Raw genomic sequence first — 20,476 nt, 5'->3', positions numbered from 1 at the left:
AAAAAAAAAAAAAATGATGCCTTCATCAAAAAGTTTGAAATAAGACATTCTATCAGGTCTTTGGTAAGTAAAGACAAAACTTTAATATTTAATGAAGGTCCTTTGACACAGCTCTCTTTTCACGGACAGTTCTTCAATAGCACCCCAACCTGGTCATGGGCACTCCCCACACCCTATCCTTTTAGCTCTGTTTTTATGAGACTTTTTAAGTACTAAAAGTTAGTACTTTCCTCCCATTGATTCTTATTCTTTTTTTCTTTTTTTTTTTTCTTTGCTATTTCTTGGGCTGCTCCCGCGGCATATGGAGGTTCCCTGTTTAGGGGTCTAACCGGAGCCGCAGCCACAGGCCTACGCCAGAGCCACAGCAACGCGGGATCCGAGCCGCGTCTGCAACCTACAGCACAGCTCACGGCAACGCCGGATCCTTAACCCACTGAGCAAGGCAGGGACCGAACCCGCAACCTCATGGTTCATAGTTGGATTCGTTAACCACTGCGCACGACGGGAACTCTTGATTCTTATTCTAATATTCATATACCTATTTCTTAAGCCAGAAGAATATCTCTAGTCAAGAAGTGCTTATAGATTTGGGGAAACACTTGGAAGATCTAAGGGCTTCTGTGGCCTGACTCTCAGCTATAGAGCCTCACCTGTAAATATAACACAATGCAAATGGTCTCTGGCTCTACCATCCAGTAGTAGGTAATTCTAATAAGAGTTCTAGCCTGTTTCTTTCTTGCAGATTAAAAAGACAAGCCTTTTATTTTTTCTTTTTTTTGCTTTTTAGGGCCACAGCTGTGGCATATAGAGGTTCCCAGGCTAGGGGTTGGATTGGAGCTGTAGCCTCCGGCCTACACCACTGCCACAGCAACGAGGGATCTGAGCCGCGCCTGCGACCTGCACCACAGCTCACAGCAACACAGGATCCTTAACCCACTGAGCGAGGCCAGGGATCAAACCTGCAACCTCATGGTTCCTAGTTGGATTTGTTAACCACTCAACAGGAACTCCGACAAGCCTTTTCTGATGCTGAAGTTATTACATCTCATAAAGAATCACAGTGGAGGAGTTCCCATTGTGGCTCAGTGGTAATGATCCTGACTAGTATCCATGAGGATGTGGGTTCCATTCCTGGCCTTGCTCAGTGGGTTAATGATCCAGCGTTGCAATGAGCTGTGGTGCAGGTCACAGATGCGGCTTGGATCTGGTGTTGCTGTGACACTCGGGTGTAGTCTGGCACTTGCATCTCTGATTGGACCCCTAGCCTGGGAACTTCCACATGCTGCAAGGGTGTTCAGCCCTAAAAAGACCAAAAAAAAAAAAAAAAAAAAAAAAGAGGAACCACAGTGGAGTCTGATGAATGATGGTAAGAACTGAAGGCTCAGAGTAGTAGAGGTTTATGGTGAAAAATATGAGGTCATTTGTAGGATGGACTTTTGGAAAGACTGGGGCTTTGTGACAGGAAGAGAAGAGTGTTTTTTTGTTTGTTTTTTGTCTTTTTTAGGGCCACATCTGCCAGCATATGGAAGTTCTCAGGCTAGGGGTCGAATTGGACCTGAGGCTGCTAGCTTATGCCACAGCGATAGCAATGCCAGATCCAAGCCATGTCTGCAATCTACACCGCAGCTTATGGCAATGCTCCTTAACCCACTGAGCAAGGCCAAGGATTGAACCCACAACCTCTTGGTTCCTAGTCGGATTTGTTAACCACTGAGCCACGACGGGAACTCCTGCTTTTTTTTTTTTTTTTGTCTTTTTAGGCCCTTACCTGTGGCATATGGAGGTTCCCAGGCTAAGGGTCAAATCAGAGCTGCAGCTGCCAGCCTACACCACAGCCACAGCAATGCCAGATCCGAGTTGCATCTGTGACATACCCCACATCTCATGGCAATGCCAGATTCTTAACCCACTGAGCAGGTGTTGGAGACCACGAAACAGCTGAACTCTACAAAAGGCAAATATCTATGGATGCAGAGTTCTAAAGTACAGAGTCTCCTTCAAAGACAAGATAAAGGACTTATGTATTAACTCTGTTATTCTATAAACAGCTACACTCTGTCCTAAGGATACCCACTTTGATATCGCTAAGAAGATAACCTTGTTATTGCCTATGCCTGTTGCTGCCCACTGATCTTGTCACCTACTAATAATATTCTCATCACCTTCCTTAATAAAAATCATGTGGGCTAAAGCCTAGCCGCCTTTGTTCTGCGGTACAGAGTGCCTCCTGGTCCCCCACTTTCTAAATGTAAAAGTCTTGTGTATTTTGTTATACCATGCCATCCTTCTTCCAGGATTCCCCATTGCCCTGCAGCGCTGGACACAGCAAGCAGGGTCAGGGATGGAAACCGCATCCTCATGGATAATAGTTGGATGTGTTTCCAGTGCACCACAATGCGAACTCCTGCAGTCACATTCTTAACCCACTTTGCTATTGTGGGAACTCCAAGAGTAATATCTTGATTTTTGAGAGGACTGGCATATTGGAGTTGTAAATAACAGTAATTTGTTCTTACCGAACATTCATCCTCACAAAAATTGTATGAGGTAAGCATTATTATTAGTCTCACTTCACAGATGAAGAGTCTGAGTCACAAGGAGGTTATAAGCCAAGATTGTGTTGCCAAGGTTACATAGCTGAGGAGAGGGAGTAGAGCTGGGATTTGAACTCAGGCAGTGTAGCTCTTAATTTTGACGGTTGCCTGTACTAGGCTCATTGGCTTTATCACTGGAAGGATCTGGTGGAAGGCGTACTTGCTGAAAATTTTGCCTTTCTGTAATACCAGCAATGCTGTTCCTAGAAAGTGTGGCCAGGCTGGTATTGGCAGTGCTGCCTAGTCAAGTTTGCCTATGAAGCCCTCTAGGCATTGAATGTGTACAAAGGCAGCAGCAAGAGCTAAACATTTCCTTTTCTAACCTCCCTAAGCTTTGTCAAGTAAAACAGTTACCTTAATCATCTCAAGGTCCAAGGGTTGGAACTTGGCTTTTTCCTAAGAGAAGATTTTTCTGGGAAGGTTCCTAACTAAGAAAACATCTTGGCAAAGGGGTAAAAAATTGACTATTTAGTGACTCAATCCGGGGACTCGGGACCTTTGGATCATTGACACAGTTCATCTACTTGGGCAGTCACATAGGATTTCTGGGGACTAGCACATTATTAACTACCTGTTAAGCCACCAGACATGCAAACTAGACTCAACATATTGAAATACGGTCATAAAATGCTGGAGTGTGTTTGTGATAAGTAGCACATCTGAAGAATCAAATAATACAAGTTCACGTCTGTTTTATTCAAGTCACCGATAGTGTGGCTGTGACCAATCCAGTCCAAGTGCCTTCTATTTCTCAGACTGTACAATTTTTTTTAACACACTTTGCTCTTAGTTCTTACAGTGCACAAAATTCCACCTGAGAGTGTTGAGCAAGAGTTAAATATGACTGTACTTAAGATTTGATGTTTTTTGGTTTTTTTTTTTTGTCTTTTTAGGGCCGCACCCGAGGCATATGGAGGTTCCCAGGCTAGGGGTTGAATAGAAGCTACAGCTGCTGGCCTTTGCCACAGCCATAGCAACACAGAATCTGAACTGCAGGTGTTCCCGTTATGGCTAAGTGGTTAACGAATCCGACTAGGAACCATGAGATTTCGGGTTCAATCCCTGACCGTTCTCCGTGGGTTAAGGACCCGGCATTGCCATGAGATGTGGTGTAGGCAACAGATGCAGCTTGGATCCCGAGTTGCTGTGGCTCTGGCATAGGCCGGCAGCTGTAGCTCTGATTAGACCTCTAGCCTGGGAACCTCATATGCTGCCTGTGCGGACAAAGATGAAAGACCAAAAAAAAAAAAAAAAGTGTAGTTGATTTACAATGCTTTGTTACCAATAATTCCTTTTGATTGTAGAGTCGAAGTGTCTTATTCCCAAAGCTTTTTCTGGCTTATATTTTCCAGCTCCTTTTTCTTTGCAAACTTGTCCCTTGTTTAGAATCTTCTGAATTGTCATTTGTTGAAACCCTTACTGTCTTTTTTTTTTTTTTTTTTTTTTTTTTGTCTTTTTGCGATTTCTTGGGCCGCTCCCGTGGCATATGGAGGTTCCCAGGCTAGGGGTCCAATCAGAGCTGTAGCTGCTGGTCTACGCCAGAGCCATAGCAACTCGGGATCCGAGCCGCATCTGTGACCTACACCACAGCTCATGGCAATGCTGGATCCTTAACCCACTAAGCAAGGCCAGGGATCGAACCTGAAACCTCATGGTTCCTAGTCGGATTCGTTAACCACTGAGCCATGACGGGAACTCCAGCCCTTACTGTCTTTTGAGGATCAGTTTGAATGCTGCTTCTTCCATGATGCCTTTTTGATGGGCCTGTTCTCCTTTTCAGTCTCCCAGGATTCAGCCCTGGGTGTCCCTCACGTGATGGTTACCTCATCCTACCTGGACTTGTTATTATTTCCATAAGCATTTCACTTTATCTTCTGGATCAGAGGTTGGCCAGAGAGTAGGTATTTTAGGTTGTGTGGATTATATGGTCTCTATTTTAACTATTCAAATCTGCTATTGTGTGAAAGCATCCTTAGTCAGTATGTGAGTGAGTTAGTGTTAGCTAGGTTCAGTTTTTGGACACTGAAACCTCAAATTTCACATAATTTTCCCATGTCATGAAATACTATTCTTCTTTTGAGTTTTTCAACTATATAAAATTGTAAAAACCATCCTTAGCTTGTAGGCTATACAAAAATAGACATCTGGTGGATTTGGCTTTGCAGCTTGAACTCTGTGCAAGATTATTAATCCCTAGAAGGCAGGAGCCACATATTACACAACTTTGCTACGTGTCAGACTGTTTCGTATGCCTACCACCAAACCTTTAGCCAAATCAGTGTTATTAATGGGGAATAAAAAGAAGACATATCTGCATCATTGAAAAAAATCAGAAAACTTGAGTGGTTTATGATTCTTTCACTTATATTTTTTTTAATTTTAACTGCAAGGAAATTTGGAGACATGAAAAAGGTGATGGTTTTTGCTTGTGCAACTTTACAAAAGCAGAATGAATCCACTGAAGTGCTTTTGCAACATAAAAAACTTAATGAATAATGTAGCCATTCTTTTACCTGGAGTTTAAAAAAACTCCAACATTTTCTGAGTTCATTTGGAGTATAAATGTTTTAAATTGTATGTTGCTGGAGTTCTTTTGTGGCAAAGAGGGTTAAGGATCTGGTGTTGTCACTGCAGCAGCTTGGTTGCTGCTGTGGTGCGGGTTTAGTCCCTGACCTGGGAATTTCCACATGCCATGGATGTGGCCAAAAAAAAAAAAAAAAAAAAAAAAAAAAAAAAAAAAAAAATTACACATTGCTTTTGAAAAGTGAGTGAGAAGGGGTTTATGCCAGTGAGCAGAAATAAATTCTGAAGCCCCTATGAAGGACAAAAACATGAGAAAGTCTGAAGGTACTTTTCAGTGTATGCTGATTTGTCACACATTTTCTACAAAAAGAAAGTAGGATAAAGCTGGCTATTGTGACTTCCATATTTTTTCTCTTATTTGAATTTTTTTGATTATGGTTAAATACATTTAACATAAAATTGCAATTTTATTTTTTTTTAATTTTTATTTTTTTGTCTTTTTGCCATTTCTTGGGCCGCTCTTGTGGCATATGGAGGTTCCCAGCTAGGGGTCTAATCGGAGCTGTAGCCACTGGCCTACGCCAGAGCCACAGCAACGCGGGATCCGAGCCATGTCTGCGACCTACACCACAGCTCACGGCAACGCTGGATTCTTAACCCACTGAGCAAGGGCAGGGATCGAACCCGAAACCTCATGGTTCCTAGTCAGATTCGTTAACCACTGCGCCACCACGGGAACTCCTAAAATTGCAATTTTAATAATTTTAAAGTATACAATTTAGTGGCATGGCATTAAGTACATTCACAGTGTTCTATAACCATCACCACTGTCTTTATCCAGAATTTTTCATCATCCCAAACAGAAACTCTATACCTATTAAGCAATAATTCCTCATTTCTTTCTCTGTCCAAATCCCAATAACCACTATTCTTTTTGTCTCTGCGAATGACTACTGTATGTACCTCATGTAAGTACAGTCATACAATATTGTCATTTTCTGTCTGACTTTCTCCATTAAGCGAGATGTTTTCAAGGTTAATCCGTGTTGTAATATGTATAAAAACTATATTCCTTTTAATGGATGAATAATAGTCCATTGTATATACCACATTTTGTTTTTCCATTTATGTATTTTCAATTCTTTTGATTATATACCCAGAACTGGAATTGCTGGATCATATTGTAATTCTATGTTCAACATTTTGAAAAAACACCAAACTGCTTTCTACAGTGTCTGCACCATTTTTCATCAGCAGCATCAATGCACAAGGTTTCCAATATCTCCAACACTGTTATTTTCTGGTTTTTATTTTCTATGATCATCCTATTGTGTGTGAAGTGGTATCTCATTGTGGTTTTGTTTTGCATTCCCCTAATGACTAATGACTTTGAACATCTTTTCATGTGCTTTTTTGGGGGACATTTTAATATCTTCTTTGGAGAAATTTCAATGCAGATTCTTCTTTGCCTATTTTTTTGTTTGTTTGTTGTGTTTTTTGTTTTTTGCTTTTTAGGGCTGCACTCACGGCATATGGAGGTTCCCAGGCTAGGGGTTGAATCAGAGCTGTAGCTGCCAGCCTATGCCACAGCCACAGCAAGGCCAGATCTGAGCGGTGTCAGACCTACACCACAGCCCAGGGCAATGCCGGATCCTTAACCCACTGAGCTTGGCCAGGGATTGAACCCTCGTCCTCATGGATATTAAGTTCCTTTCCGCTGAGCCATGACAGGAACTCCATCTTTGCCTATTTTTAAATTGAGTTGTGAGTCTTTTTGTTGTTGAGTTGTAGGAGTTGTTTATATATTCTGGATACTAGACCTTTATCAACTATATCATTTCCAAATATTTTCTCCCAATCTGTGTGTTGTCTGTTCATGCTATTAATTTTACTCTTCAATGCACAAAAGTTTTAAAATTTTGGTGAAATACAATTTATGTTTTTTCTTTTGTTGCTTGGGCTCCCGGTGTCCTGTTTTAGAAACCATTGCCAAATCCAAGGTCATGGAGATTTGTTCCCATGTTTTCTTCTGAGGGTTTTATATTTTAGCTTAAGACTTCAATCAGAGTTCCCATCGTGGCTCAGTGGTTAACGAATCCAACTAGGGACCATGAGGTTGCGGGTTCGATCCCTGCCCTTGCTCAGTGGGTTAAGGATCCAGCATTGCCGTGAGCTGTGGTGTAGGTTGCAGACGCGGCTCGGATCCCCTGTTGCTGTGGCTTTGGTGTGGGCTGGTGGCCACGGCTCCGATTTGACCCCTAGCCTGGGAACCTCCATATGCTGTGGGAGCAGCCCAAGAAATAGCAAAAAGACAAAAAAAAAAAAAAAAAAAAAAAGACTTCAATCCATTTAGTTTTTTTTTTTTTCTTTGTATTTTTAGGGCCACACCCATGGCATATGGAGGTTCCCAGGCTAGGGGTCCAATCGGAGCTATAGCTGCTGGCCTGTGCCACAGCCACAGCAACATGGGTTCTGAGCCATGTCTGCAACCTACACTGCAGCTCACGGCAACGCTGGATCCTTAACCCATTGAGTGAGGTCAGGGATCAAGCCCGTGTCCTCAAGGATACTAGTCAAGTTCTTTACCTGCTGAGCCATAACGGGAGCTCCAGGTGTTGAGAATTTTAATGCACTGAATAAAGTATTGTTATTTTTTTCCTTCTAACATATTGTAAGCCATATGAATTACTTCTCTTTCACCATTAAGCTTATCGATCTTTTTATTCTCCAACAATTATTTTTCTCTTCCAAAGGAGAATTAGGTGTGTTGTCTTTTGTACTTCGTAATTGATTATAATACTTATCAGGCTGTATTGCTTTACAATATATAAATTCCTCAAAAAAGGGGACCATTCATTTCTCTAATCTTGGTGCCTGGCACATAGGTGTTTTGTAAATGTATATGGGCTAAGTGCAGGACATGATAACTTTCAACATCTGAGAAGTTCTTCATATCTTGCCTTCAGGATTTATCTCTGTACCCTGTGAAAAATTATGTCTTTGTGCCTTACCAAAGTTTTGTTGGGAGTTCGCATTATGGTGCAGTGGAAACTAATGCAACTAGTGTCCATGAGGATGCGGGTTCGATACCTGGCCTTGCTAAGTGGGTTAAGGATCTGGCCTTGCTCTGAGCTGTGGTGTAGGTCTCAGATGTGGCTCAGATCCTGTGTTGCTATGGCTGAGGCATAGGCTGGCAGCTCTGATTCGACCCCTACCCTGGGAACTTCCATATGCTGCAGGTTGGGCCCTAAAAAGACAAAGAAAAAAAAAGTTAAAAAAAAATCATTACATTGGGAGTTCCTGTTGTGGTGAAGTGGAAACGAATCCTACTAGTATCCATGAAGATGCAGGTTTGATCCCTGGCCTCGATCAGTGGGTTAAGGATCAGATGTTGTTGTGAGTTGTAGTGTAGATTGCAGACACGGGTTGGATGCGAGTTGCTGTGGCTGTGGTGTAGGCCAGCAGCCACAGCTTCAATTTGACCCCTAGCCTGGGAGCCTCCATATGCCACAGGTGCAGCCCTAAAAAGCAAAAACAAAACAAAACAAAACAAAACAAAACATTATAGATCTCACCATTTGGAGCTAAGCACTCATACTGCTTCAGTGACAAATATTTCTGAGTAGAGTTCAAGCTTGGTCTTGATCTCATGCATGTGTCTCTTTTTTGCTACACACACACATACAGCTTAACAGAACAGCACATAAAACAAATGTGACTCTATAAACTGATTTCTGAAACTTTTTTGAAGATGAAAGTAATATTTAGTATCTTTAAGAAACTAATCCTTTAAATTTCTGGTAACTGTAGTGACATGGCAATTAAGTTAGAGCCAATTTACAAGTAAGGGATTTTATGAAAGATAAATAAGGTTTAAAAAGTTAATTCGAAAGTTCCTGGTTCTAGAGTTCCCATTGTGGCTCAGCAGAAACGAATCTGACTAGCATTCATGAGGATACAGCTTCAAGCCTGGCCTCACTCAGTGGGTTAAGGATCTAGTATTGCTGTGAGCTATGGTGTAGGTTGCAGACGCGGCTCAGATCTGGTGTTGCTTTGGCTGTGGTGTAGGCGGGCAGCTGAAGCTCCGATTGGACCCCTAGCCTGGGAACCTCCATATGCTGTCAAAAGACAAGAAGAAAAGAAAAGAAAGTTCCTGGTTCTAATATCCTTTCTCCTCTCTTATAACTGATACAATTATCTAATTACTGGTTGAAATAACCAAGATTTCCCAGGGCTAGTGAATGAAGACAGGAGCCCAGATGAAAATCAGTCAACTCTGAGGCAGCAGAGGCAAAGGCACTAGTCGGGTGTGGAAGATGCCCTTATCTCTATCCATTCTGCTGAAAGGGGCTGTGCTGGAAGAAAAAAATATGCAGGTCTCTCATTTAAAGGCTGTGTTAAAAACTACCTCCAGTTTTCCAATTTGAGAAATAGTCGGAGTTTTATTAGAAGGAATCACATAAATAGTAAATCAGTGTTTGTTTGTTCTATTCCTTTTTGGCTGAGCCAATGGCATATGGCAGTTCCCAGGCCGGGGATCAATCCTGCCCACAGCAGTGTCCTGAGCCACCTGCAGTGACAACACTGGATTCTTAACCTGCTGCGCCACCAGGGAACTCTGTAAATCAGGTTTTTTTTTTTTTTTTTTTGTCTTTTTGCTATTTCTTGGGCCGCTCCCACGGCATATGGAGGTTCCCAGGCCAGGGGTCGAATCGGAGCTGTAGCCACCGGCCTACGCCAGAGCCACAGCAACGCGGGATCCCAGCAGCGTCTGCAACCCACACCACAGCTCACGGCAACGCTGGATCGTTAACCCACTGAGCAAGGGCAGAGATGGTACCCGAAACCTCATGGTTCCTAGTCAGATTCGTTATCCACTGCGTCACGATGGGAACTCCTAAAGAGTGATTTTGGAAGTTACTTGGTCAAAAGTGTTCTGTTGATTTACCCACAGTTATAGTCAGTAAAGTCGGATGGCAGTAGGATCAATGTCCCTCTGCTACTCACCGAACTTTGCTAATTGTAGGTTTTATTTCTATTTTTACTGTAGTTTGAAAAACTTCTTTATTTAGCCTAATTTGCCTTTCAGGTTGAGGTATTTCTAGGCATAAGTATTAGTTTATAAAGTTGTCACCTTTATGTTGATAGAATATAGAAGTAAGACGTTTCTGTAACCGTATGGTGCCCAGCAGTCACTAGGCAGGATGACCCCTGGCTACTTGTGCATACTGAGGGCATGGCTAAAAAAAACCCCAAAACAAACAAACCAGAACAATGGATTTTTTTTTTTTTTTTTTTTTTTGCCTCTTCTTGAGCTGCTCCCGAGGCATATGGAGGTTCCCAGGCTAGGGGTCCAGTCGGAGCTATAGCCACTGGCCTATGCCAGATCCATAGCAACTCGGGATCCAAGCCGTGTCTGTGACCCACACCACAGCTCACAGCAACGCCAGATCCTTAACCCACTGAGCAAGGCCAGGGATCAAACCCGCAACCTCATGGTTCCTAGTCAGATTCATTAACCACTGAGCCATGACGGGAACTCCCCCCTCCTTTTTTTTTTTTTTTTTTCGTCTTTTAGATCAATGGATTTTTAATGTAACTAAGGCTAAAAATTTCATCGCTACGGTTTCAGATTTCTTACTGTAAGTAACCTTTAGAAAACTACAACTTGTTGAGTTTTGGTGTAGCATCAGAGAATAGTCCCAATTATATAAAAATGTATTGAAAAAATTTAAATATAAAACAACTGTTTAAAGACGTTGGAGAGCAACAAGACATCCAACACTTTAGAGACCAAGCCCCCCAAAATAAAGGGAAAATACTGAAGCCCCCAGATCTACTACTTGTCTTCTCAAAGCATTTCCAGTTTGCAAGCTGCACTGAACTAAGAGTTCTAATATAAAGTGGATGCTAAGGAGTTCCCATTGTGGCGCAGCAGAAATGAATTGGACTAGGAACTATGAGGTCGAGGGTTCGATCCCTGGCCTTGCTCAGTGGATTAAGGATCTGGTGTTGCTGTGAGCTGTGGTTTCAATCGCAGATGTGGCTCAGATCTGGCGTAGCTGTGGCTCTGGCCAGCAGCTACAGCTCTGATTAGATACCTAGCCTGGGAACTTCCATATGCCATGGGTGCAGCCCTTAAAAAAAAAAAAAAAAAAGAAAGAAAGAAAAAAAGATAAAGTGGATGCTAGATGTTAAAGAATTACTCAGAGCTTTTGGCAATACCACGATGCTCTTGCAGTAAACACTGGAATTCATAGTCACCATGCAGAAAGAAGGGTCCTAGCAAACACTCCATGAGATGCCTGAGGGGCTATACCTAGTGGTAGGACAGACCAGAAGCAGTTCAGTTCTTTTTTTTTTTTTTTTTTTTTTTTTTCTGTCTTTTTGCTATTTCTTGGGCCGCTCCCACGGCATATGGAGCTTCCCAGGCTAGGGGTCGAATCGGAGCTGTAGCCACCAGCCTACGCCAGAGCCACAGCAACGAGGGATCCGAGCCGCGTCTGCAACCTACGCCACAGCTCACGGCAACGCCGGATCCTTAACCCACTGAGCAAGGGCAGGGACCGAACCCACAACCTCATAGTTCCTAGTCGGATTCGTTAACCACTGCGCCACGACGGGAACTCTGCAGTTCAGTTCTTAAAAAGACTGCAATCCAGTCTTAAGATACCTCAGTTTGAGTGGATCAAGGAATTAATCCTTTCTAACTGTCTGCCTGAAGGAAAATAAATCTTTTTTGGGGGAAGATAGCATCTTCTACAGACTATACAATTTTTCATACTTAATATAAATTATTCAATTAAAATTTGCCAGATAGGAGTTCCCGTTGTGGCTCAGGAGGTTATGAACCCAGTTAGTATCCATGAGGATGAGAGTATATGATCCCTGGCCTCGCTCAGTGGGTTAAGAATCTGTCATTGCTGTGAACTGTGATGTAGGTTGCAGATGTGGCGTGGATCTGGCGTTTGCTGTGGCTGTGGCATAGACTGGCATCTGCAGCTCCAAGTTGACCCCTAGTTTGGGAACTTACATGTGCCTCCATGCGGCCCTAAAAATACTATTTAAAAAAAGAAAGAAAGAAAGAAAGGTTACAAAATGCCTCATTTATTGGGAGTTCCCATCGTGGCTCAGTGGTTAACGAATCTGAGTATGAGCCATGAGGTTGTGGGTTCCATCCCTGGCCTCGCTCAGTGGGTTAAGGATCTGGCCTTGCTGTGAGCTGTGGTGTAGGTTGAAGACTCGGCTCGGATCCAGAATTGCTGTGGCTCTGGTGTAGGCCAGCGGCTACAGCTCTGATTCAACCCCTGGGAACCTCCATATGCCAAGGGAGCGACAAAAAAACCCAAAATGCCTCATTTATTAACGTGGAATCTTGAATCATGTTGCCTCAGAACAAGCAACCCATTTACAATGAAGGAGATTTTAATACTGAATGTTTGGCCTTGGAATGCCCGCATCCTATTATATATCTTATAATCTAGAACGAGCCACTCCAATGAAACAGTGAAATGATCTATTAAATTTTCATTTAAACAATCAGCTCAACAACAAAACTATGGGATTGGGGTGCTGTCTTCTAGGATGTAGTATGTAGCATATATTTGATGCTCTGTCCCAAGGAGTGGAAGAAAAACAGGTGCTTCTCACTGTCATCTCAAGAATTTGCTAAATGACAGGTATGTATTTAGGCTCTGGTGGTGTAGAGGTCCTTGTTCCTAGGCATGATGATTCCACTAGGGGACACAATAAGAGTACCACAGAACATTAAGTGGTGACAACTGCCTGGTCACTAGGCCTCATACAAGCTTCACCTCACCTTACCCTGGAAGCATTATGCTCCAGGTGCCTACTGCAGCATATATTTTACTTTCTACTCTGGAGCTTCTCCATTGCTTCAGGCTCAGCAAGCACACATGCATAACTCCAGGTTACAGGGAACATAATATCCCAGAACTATCAAAGTCACCCAAAACAAAGATAATGTCTGAGAAATTGTCACAGCCAACAGAGCTTAAGGAGACATAATGACTAAATATAATGTAATATCCTGGGTGGGATCCTGAAGTAGAATAAGGGTACTAGGTAAGAGCCAAAAAAATCCAAATGAAGTATGGACCTCAGTTCATAATAACGTATCAGTAATGGCTATTGGCTCATTAATTGTTACAAACATATCATACTAATGTAAGATGTTAATAATATGCTAAAATGGCTCTGGGATATACTGAAGCTCTCTGTACTACCTTTGCAGTTTTTTTTTTTTTTTGTCTTTTTGCCATTTCTTGGGCCACTTCCATGGCATATGGAGGTTCCCAGGCTAGGGGTCTAATCAGAGCTGTAGCCGCCGGCCTACGCCAGAGCCACAGCAACTCGGGATCCGAGCCGTGTCTGCAAGCTACACCACAGCTTAGGGCAATGCTGGATCCTTAATCCACTGAGCAAAGCCAGGGACCGAACTCGCAACCTCATGGTTCCTAGTCGGATTCATTAACCACTGAGCCACGATGGTTAACGAATGGTCCTATCTTTGTAGTTTTTATGTAAATAAATCTATTCTCCAATCAAAAAGTTTATTTAAGAAAGAAGACTGAGGGATACAAAGTGTATTGGAGGAGATATGAATGTGATCAAAGAATTTATACCACAAAGTGGAGAATCCTAATGAAGGTACATGTTTGGTGAGGTGGGATTATAGAAAGAAAGAGACTCTTGGGAAAGGTGGAGATTTTACCACAAAGGAGAAAATATTTGAGCTGAGGCTTGAGGAAAAAATAGTATTTGGTCAACCAGAGAGAAGAGAGAAAGTAAGTGCTTTTCTTGTTTAGTTTGCATTTACTTAAACATTGCTGAAGTGTAAGAACTGAGATGTATCTTCCAAGTTTTGAAATGCTTCTTTGTGTACCCATCTTTTTTTTCTGTTTTTTTTTTAAACTCTTTTTTTTTTTTTTTTTTCCTGGCCATGCCTGGGACATGTGGAAATTCCCGGGCCAGGGATGGAATCCATGGCATGGCAGTGACGTGGCTAGATACTTAACTACCAGGCCAGCAGGGAACTCGTTGGTGTGCCCCATCTTAATGTCTATTTCTCTTGACTGAACTCTGATCTACAGGATTATTGTCCTTTTCCTACTGCACTGTCCAGTTACTAGGAAGATGAAATTAGCAGAAGTGGTTTTTAAACGGACCTTATGATTCTGTTTTTTTTTTTTTTTTATTTTTTGTTAGGGCCGCACCCGAGGCATATGGAGGTTCCCAGGCTAGGGGTCCAATCAGAGCTACAGCTGCCGGCCTATGCCACAGCCACAGCAACGCCAGATCCGAGCCTCATCTTCGACCTACACCACAGCTCATGGCAAAGCCAGATCCTTAACCCACTGAGCAAGGGCAGGGATGGAACCTGCATCCTCATGGATCCTAATTGGATTCATTAACTGTTGAGCCACGATGGGAACTTCTGTGATTCTGTTCTTGATCTAAAGGTCTGAAATCCATCTCAAAGATTTTGTTGTCATAAACCTTTTGATTGCAGTTTCAGGGTTTCTCATCCTTAAACTAGTGAAATTTTGAGGCAGATAATTCTTTGTCACAGGACAGGAGGAAGGGGGGGCGGTGGGTGGGATGGTTTGTCCTGTTCCATGTAAGATATTTATTTATTTATTTATTTATTTATTTTCCATGTAAGATATTTAGAAGCATTCCTGGTCTCTACCAACTAGATGAGTGGAGAACTACCCCTCCCTGCCCCCTCCCCCTCCCCACCAGTCACAACAATCAAAGAGGTCTCCAAACACTGCCAAATATCCCCATGGAACAGTAGAGAAACAATGCGTCTTTTATAACTCAGATTGCAGTGTTAATTGTAGGCCCTTAAGGCAAGGATTGCTAAGGAGAAGTTAAAACTCTTAAATACCTTGAGGATGCTTCCATAGTATAGAAGATCTCAATATCTCTTTCTCTCTCTCTCTCTTTTTTTTTTAACATTTTTTTCTTTACTTAATGAATTTTATTACATTTATAGGTGTACAACAATCATCACAACCAAATTTTACAGCATGTCCATCTCAAACCCTCAGAGAGATGTCCACTCTCACCACTATAATTCAACATACTTTTGGAAGTCCTAGCCACAGCAACCAGAGAAGTAAAAGAAATAAAAGGAATCCAAACTAGAAAGGAAGAAGTAAAACTATCACTATTTGCAGATGACATGATACTATACCTAGAGAATCCTAAAGACTCTACCAGAAAACTGTTAGAGCTCATCAGTGAATTTGGCAAAGTCGCAGGATACAAAATTAATACACAGATAACAACTGCATTTCTATATACTAATAATGAAAGATGAGAAAGAGAAATTAGAGAAGCAATCCTGTTTACCATCACATCCAAAAGAATAAGATACCTAGGAGTAAACCTACCTAAAAAGACAAAAGACCTGCACTCTGAAAACTATAAGACACTGATGAAAGAAATCAAAGATGACACAAACAGATGGAAGACATACCATGCTCTTGGATTGGAAGAGTCAGTGTTAATATCTCTTGAGAGTAGGTCTGATATGAATGAAATGTCAGAAGCCAAACACAGAGTTTATACTGTTTTGTTTCTTTCCTTCCTAACTTCATTCATTCCACAAACATTTATTGAGGGCTTGCCATGTATCAGGTCTTAAGCTAAGATTTTGAGGATTTGGAAATGAATCAGACAGACCCAACTCCTTTGATAGGGAGTCTGGTTGAATTCTGATGCAGGTATCCAAATTGAGACATTGAAGACTAGAGTTATGTCTAGTGGTGATACTGAGACAAATGTCCTAATTGATTACATCCGAAGGTTCATCTATGGATCCTGACTTTACATAGGTGCTTTCTTCATGCACACACTACTCCTTATCACATACTTTTCTACAACCTCCAGCCCTTTCACAATCCCTGAGATAAGAGCTGGACTGTGGGATTGATGGAATTGTATTGGTCTTCTGGCTCTTAAGAGTCATTATCCAGGCAGATATTTTCACTGACCTTTGCCTGAAGAAATTGCTCCTAGGAGAGAGGAATTTGAAAGCAGGAACCTATCCAAGCTGACCCTGCTACTCTATTCCTAGCTTTCCTCACAATGCACTCTCAAGTACCCCTGCACAGCTCCGTGACGTGCTTATGCTGTTGGCATGATTAGAACGAGTGTGCCTGACTTAGGCCCACTTGACTCCCAGGGCCTCCCTTAATCGCAGAAAAGTCCTAGTTGTATTGAACTTTTTTTTTCTTTTGTCTTTTTGCCTTTTCTAGGGCCACTTCTGAAGCACATGGAGGTTCCCAGGCTAGGGGTCCAATCGGAGCTTTACCCACCGGCCCACGCCAGAGCCACAGCAACACAGGATCTGAGCCACGTCTGCAACCTACACCACAGGTCACGGCAACGCCGAATCCTTAACCTGCTGAGCAAGGCCAGGGATTGAACCTGCAACCCCATGGTTCCTAGTCAGATTTGTTAACCTCTGAGCCACGACGGGAACTCCTGAACTTTTTTTTTTTTCGATCAGTGAGACTCATTAGATTCTCTACTGTTTTTTCAAGTCTCTGCAAAGACGTTGTTCCAGAAGGCTATATTTGCAAATAAGGAGGATTCCTTTGTCATATCACACCTGGTGTCTCTGGGTGGTTTGGAAAATATGGTTGCTGCTCTGGATGCTCCTTTAGGTCTTTCTGTGGCTTGTCTTGGCCTGGCTACCCACCAGGAACAGGCAGCTGACATGGGCTGGTCAAAAATTGGAAAAAAACCAAAAACCAAAAACAACCCAGCAATGCTATTCCTTGTGAATGGCAGTTGTCATTACATCAGAAGCGTACTGGAGCTGCCTGGTAGGTGAGATACCTTGTGATGTTTTTTAGCATTTTTCTTTTCTTTTCTTTTTTGCTTTTTAGGGCCACACCCGTGGCATATGGAGGTTCCCAGAACTAGGGGTCTAATTGGAGCTACAGCTGCTGGCCTATGCCACAGCCACAGCAATGCCAGATCCGAGCTTCAACACACACACTGCTCACAGCAACACCGGATCCTTAACCCACTGAGCAAGGCCAGGGATCAAACCTGCAACCTCATGGTTCCTAGTCGGATTTGTTTCCGATGAGTCACGACAGCAACTCCTTTTTAGCACTTTTTGGATGGTTTCATTCTGGCTCTGTTTTACAAGGGCCTGAGATCCACTCAAGCTCACTCAGGAAAAAGGAGGCTTATTGTAAGGATAATCTAGTTGAGAAACTAGACCTGGGGCACAGTCTGGAATTTAGACAGTCCCATGAACCTCAGCCTACATCCCCCTGAGGCTCCTTAATTTCACCCTCAAGGCTGGGAAAGCAGACAGTATGTTTGAGGAACCAGGTGGAGGCCAGTGTGGCTGGATTGTCATATGAGGTTCACCAGATGGCCAAGGGTCAGTTCACTCAAGAGCTCATAGCCATGCTAAAATTTTTGAATTTTATTCCAGGAATAATGGGGAAATTACCGAAGTGTTAAGACCAAGTGATTCCTACAGTCTGGATGACTGCAAAAGAGAGATTTGTGGAAGCCAAGGGATAGGAGCTGGGCTGTGAGGGCATATAGAAACACCTCCTCTCAGTGGGAGTGGTGAGGGAAGACTTTCTGGAAGAGGAAATATTTTATTTTATTTTTATTTTATTTATTTTTTGCTCTTTAGGGCTACGCCAGCAGCATATGGAGGTTTCCCAGGCTAGGGGTCGAATCAGAGCTGCAGCTGTTGGCCTGCACCACAGCCCAGCGACACAGGATCTGAGCCACGTCTGCGACCTACACCACAGCTCATAGCAACATCAGATCCTTAACCCACTGAAGGAGGCTAGGGATGGAACCTACATGCTCATGGACACTAGTCTGGTTCGTTACCCCTGAGCCACAATGGGAACTCCCAGAAGAGATATTTTAGTTGAAACTGGAAAGTTGAATAGGAGTTAACTAGATGAAGGGAAGTATTCAGAAGGGAAGGATGTTCTAGACAAGGGAAAAAATGGGAGCAAACACTGAGAGACAGAGGACTGTCCTTGTGGAACTTATGATTTGATTAAAGTTTCTCAAACTTAAAAAAATTGCTTTATTTTAATATAATTTTAACCTGACAGAAAAGTGGCAAGAATAGTACAAGAAACTCCCACATGCCCTTTGCTTATTTGCTCTTTCTCTCCTTATTTATATGAACACGCAAACTTTTTTTTTGAATGATTTGAGAATAAATTGCAAAATCATGTTCCTGAACCTTTAAATCCTTCAGGATATATTTCCCTAAAACAAGGACATTCTCTTTCCTAACCAATATTAGATATGATAGGACATTAATTTTCAATCTACAGTCCATAGTGAAGTGCCTCTGACTCTCCCAAGAATGTCTTTTAGAGTTATTTCTCCCTCCCCCCAATCCGAGTCCAACCCAAGGCTATGCCTTGCATTTAGTTGTCTTATCTCTCGAAAGTCCTTCAGCATTTCATGTCTTTCATGACCTTGCCAACCTGAAGTATACCATTTGGTTATTTTATAGAATGCCCACAGTTTGGATTCTTCTGATGTTTTCTCATGATTAAGTTAAGCCTTTGTGTAGGTAATACTGTGGTATCTGCTTCATTTAGGCTGTGTTTAGCTTCTGTAATCTTGATGCATCTGCCCTGGCTGCATATGTTGGACACACCTTGTTCTGATGATATGCCTGAGCCACCTTGCCTTGACCTCCTGTCTCCTCCACAGTTGGGAAGGATGGAGGGGGAGTTATGTTCAAATACTAACTATCCAATCCTAAACCGGCTTACCCTGACTGCCTGTTCCCTTTTCCTTCCCTTGGAAGGCACAGTAAGGTGCTTGCCCACAATTTCTCCTTTTTCCTTCTGAGTTATAACTCTGGTGGTTGCCTGTGTGGCCCCCAGTGTCCTGAGTTGTAGTCCCAATTTTTGGGATCTGTGAGTATAATAAACTATCTCTTCCATGGCCTTCATCTCGTGGTTTGTTGACCTTACCACACCTAAGCCATAATAAAGCCTATCAGAACACCTGCCAGGTTGCCGCAACTGCAGAGTAGGTTGCAACTATTGCTTGGATCTGAGTCCTATCTGGGGAACTCCATATGCTGAGGGGCGGCCAAAAAAGAAAAAAAAAAAAAAAGAAAAAAAAAGGAAAAAAAAAAAGCCCCTAACAACACATGTCATGTTATCCACTTAGAGTTACTATTTTCTCTAATTATTAAATAATTTGTGGGGAGATATCTCATTTTCCCCAGAGATGCATCATGAATATATTTTACATAGTGGAGTGCCTGTTTTCACAAGAGTTTTTGTGAAACAATGCATGCTCTTTCCATAAAATTACTTTAGTTTCTGTTTTGCTCTATTTTATTTTTTGGCTGTGCCCATAGCATGCAGAAGTTCTGGGGCCGGGGATTAAACCTGTGGCCAGAGCAGTGACCTGAGCCACAGCAGTGACAATGCAGGATACTTAACTCAATGAGCCACCAGGGAACTTCTGTTTTGCTCTGTTTGAAAATAATTCTTGGAGTTCCCGTTGTGGCACAGCGGAAAGGAATTCGACTAGGAACCATGAGGTTTCGGGTTTGATCTCTGGCCTTGCTCAGTGGGTTAAGGATCTGGCATTGCTGTGAGCTGTGGCATAGGTCAAAGACATGGCTCGGATCTGGCATTGCTGTGGCTGTGGCATAAACTGGCAGCTACAGCTCTGATTAGACCCCTAGCCTGGGAACCTCCATATGCCATGGGTGTGGCCCTAAAAGGACAAAAAGACGAAAAGAATAAATAATAATAATTTATTATTATTAATAAATTCTCACCTAACCTACTACCTTGATTTTGTAAGTTTCTAATAGTGAATTGCCTTTGTTTGAAACAACCAGTCTTTTGAAAGTTCAATCCACTCACTTATCTCTCAAACCCACCCATTTCTCTCAATCTCACCAATCTCTCTCATCTGAATTATGGCAAGAGCCTTCTCTTGGGCTCCTTGCTGTCACTGTGCCTTCTGACACTTGTTTTCCATCCTGCAAGCAGATGAAGAAATTGCCTATCGAGTGGGGAAGAGAGAGGAGTCAAGAATGACAATTTCTGGAGTTCCTGTCGTGGCTCAGTGGTTAACGAATCTGACTAGGAACCATGAGATTGCGGGTTCGATCCCTGGTCTTGCTCAGTGGGTTAAGGATCTGGTGTTACCATGAGCTGTGGTATACATTGCAGACGTGGCTCAGATCCCGAGTTGCTGTGGCTGTGGCTGTAGGCTGGCAGCTATAGCTCTGATTAGACCCCCTAGCCTGGGAACCTCTGTATGCCTTGGGAGCAGCCCTAGAAAAGGTA

This window comes from Sus scrofa, chromosome 15, assembly GCF_000003025.6.
Source record: "Sus scrofa isolate TJ Tabasco breed Duroc chromosome 15, Sscrofa11.1, whole genome shotgun sequence".
Taxonomy (NCBI): domain Eukaryota; kingdom Metazoa; phylum Chordata; class Mammalia; order Artiodactyla; family Suidae; genus Sus; species Sus scrofa.
The sequence above is the reverse complement of the archived record's forward strand: the minus strand, read 5'-3'. Positions refer to the sequence as shown.